This window comes from Mastomys coucha, unplaced genomic scaffold (assembly GCF_008632895.1).
Source record: "Mastomys coucha isolate ucsf_1 unplaced genomic scaffold, UCSF_Mcou_1 pScaffold5, whole genome shotgun sequence".
NCBI lineage: Eukaryota > Metazoa > Chordata > Mammalia > Rodentia > Muridae > Mastomys > Mastomys coucha.
In genome coordinates, this window is record NW_022196911.1 from 65,832,139 (window position 1) to 65,835,559 (window position 3,421).

Consider the following 3,421-nt stretch of genomic DNA (forward strand, 5'->3'; position numbering starts at 1 on the left):
ACAGGCTGGAGTTATCACAGAGAAGGGAGCTTCAGTTGGGGAAGTGCCTCCATGAGATCCAGCTTTGAAGCATTTTCTCAATTAGCGATCAAGGGGGTACGGCCCCTTGTGGGTGGTGCCATCCCTGGGCTGGAAGTCTTGGGTTCTATAAGAGAGCAGGCTGAGCAAGCCAGGAGAAGCAAGCCAGTAAAGAACATCTCTTCATGGCCTCTGCATCAGCTCCTGCTTCCTGGCCTGCTTGAGTTCCAGTCCTGACTTCCTCTAGTGATCAACAGCAATGTGGAAGTAAGCTAAATAAACCCTTTCCTCCCCAACTTGCTTCTTGGTCATGGTGTTTGTGCAGGAATAGAAACCCTAAGACAGTGCTCTTACCCGCTGAGCCATCTCACCAGCCCAAGAGATAAGGTTTTTACAATAGTGTCAGATGCACATAAAAAAGTAAAGATGGTGTGCAGTCATACACCTCAGGCCCAGTTTCCCTGTCAGTAATGACTGTTCTTTATAAGGTACATGTGGGTTTTGGTTTGGTCTTTGGTTTTGTTTTTTGAGACAGGGTTTCCCTGTGTATCCCTGGCTGTCCTGGAACTCATTCTGTAGAACAGGCTGGCCTCGAATTCACAGAGATCCACCTCCCTTTGTCTCTGGAGTGCTAGGTTTAAAGGCATATGCCACCACATCCCTGGCCTATTCATTTTTTTTGAGACAGGGTTACATGTAGCCAAGGCTGGTCTCAAATTCTCTATGTAGCCAAGTGTAGCTTTGAACTCCTGCCTCTGTCTCTCAAGTGCTGATACTATAGGTGAGAACTACCACCCTTGGTTGGTGTCTTAGGGTTTTCATTGCTGTGAAGAGACACCATGACAAAGGACAACATTTTATTGGGCTGGCTTACAGGTTCTGAGGTTCAGTCCATTATCATCATGGCAGGAGCATGGCAGTGTCAAGGTAGACATGGTGCTGGAGGAGCTGAGAGTTCTACATCTTCATCTGAAGATAACCAGGATGAAACTGTTTCTCTGTGTAGCCCTGGCATTCACTCTGTAGACTAGGCTGGCCTCGAACTCAGAAATCTGCCTGCCTCTGCCTCCCAAGTGCTGGGATTAAAGGCGTGCGCCACCACCACCTGGCCAGGATGAGGGTCCTAAAGCCCACTCCTACAGTGACACAAATCTTTCAACAAGGCCACACCTACTCCAACAAGGCCACACCCACTCCAACAAAGCCACGCCTACTCTGACTAGGCCACACCCACTCTAACTAGGCCACACCTACTCCAACAAGGCCACACCTCCTAGTAGTGCCACTCCCTGGGCCAAACATATTCAAATCACTACCAAACTTGGGTTTGGGTTTTTTGTTTTTAAATTGAGCTGGCAGGGGTGGTACATCCTTGAAATTTCAGCAATACTCAGAAGATGGAAGCAGAAGTATTTCTACTTCAAGTCCAGCCTGGACTATACACTGAGACCTTCCTCCTACCCCTTCAAAAAGAAACTTATTGAAATTGTGTTCCTTAGTATTTTTTGTCATCATGACACAACTGTGAAGAGGGAAACTTGACTGAGAAAATGCTCTCAGATTGGCCCATAGGCAAGCCTGCAGGAGCATTTTCTTGGTGGGTGATTGATGTGGGAAGGCCTGGGCAAGTGGTCCTGGGATCTGAGGAAAGCAGAGGAGCCAGCCAGGAAGGAGTGTTCCTCTGTGATTTTTTTGCTTGAGTTACTGCCTTGGCTTCCATGGATGGACTACACTCTAGGATGTGTAAGCCAAAGAAAGGTTCCTTTTTGTTTTGAGACAAGGTCTATCTATGTAGCCCTGGCTGTGCTGGAATTCACAATGTAGACCAGGCTGACCTGTCTCTGTCCCCTCAGTACTGGAATGAAAGCTGTGTGTTGCCATGCCATCCCAAGCTGCTTTTTTTTTTTTTTTCTTTTTGGTCATGGTCTTTAATATATCAACATAAACAGAACTAAGACACTAAGTATGTAGATCTTGAACACCTATATGTTACCAGACAGTTTCGCTGAGTTTTGTAATCAGACCTTCTGTGTGTATGTGTGTGTGTGTGTGTGTGTGTGTTCATGTGGGTGTGCATGCTTGTGCATGCAGAGGCCAGAGGTTAACATCAGGTAACTTCCTCTATCATTCTTCATCTTATTTCTAAATTGCACTGCATTCAGTGTGCACAGTTTGAGGGGGAGGGGCCTGTGAGTGTGCCACCACATAGGCTTGTGTGAGTGTCAGAAGCCAGCTTGCTGGAATCAGTTCTCTTCTACACACTGAGGGGCCCAATAATTAAACTCAGGCGGTTGGGCTTTGTAACAGGTGTCTTTACCCTCTGAACCCTCTCACTGTCCCCCCTTCCATCTTATTTTGGGGAAGAAGGATTTCTTTACTAAACTTACAGCTCCAGAGATCCTCCTGCCTCTAGCCCCCACAGTGCTGGGGTTGCCCGCCACCGTGCCTTGGTATGTATGCACACTCACTGACACCTCTCCCCAAGCCTCATGCCTGGCTTTTGTGTGGCTACGTGGGCTCTGAACTCAGATCCTCATGTTTGTGCTCCAAGCACTTTATCTATTGAGTCATCTCCCCAGCCCTGGAACATTTCATTATTCTAGAAATTTCCCTTATAAAAAGCCCTTTTTAGGCAATCTCTTCCCCGTGCCCTGCCTCAGGCGACTACCGATCTGATTTCTGTTACTATCGGTTGTTCTGGTCTGTTTCAGAACTTGATATAAATGTAATCATACTCCATTACTCTTTTATGTTTGCCTTTCTTTCAGCATAATGGTTTATCTATAGTAACAGTTTATGTGGTTTATAGTTTATTAGAACGTAATTCAGAGCATACATAAAATTCACCCTTTTAAGACAGAATTCCATGGTGGTTTTTGCTATATTCACACAGTTATATAACCATCACCACTAATTTTAGTTTTTCCATTACCCTCAGGAAACCCTTGTAGTCATTAGAAATCATTCCCCAATCCTCCTCATCCCTAGCCCTGACAGGCACTAATCTACTTCCTGTTTCTCTGTGGACTTTCTTTATCCTGAGCATTCCATAGTGTGATGGTTAGTTGTTCTTGTTTTTGTTTTTGTTTTTTGTTTTTTTTTTTTTTACTTTCTTTAGGTTAAACTATATTGATAAGATATTTATTTGCTATATTTTGAAGTAACATATAATACAAAATATAGGAAAAGCTGGTCCATCCCTTCCACTTTTTCCCTGCCCACCCTCCCACCTCCAAATACTCCTCATTATTATTTGCTCAGAACTGGGCTAAGACCAATGATGGATAATTTGATTGCCAACTTGATTAGATTAAGAACCACCCTGAGCAGGCTGAAAAGATTGGTTTGGCAGTTAGAAGTACTTCCTGTTCCCGCAGCAGGCCTAGGTTCGGTTTCTAGCACG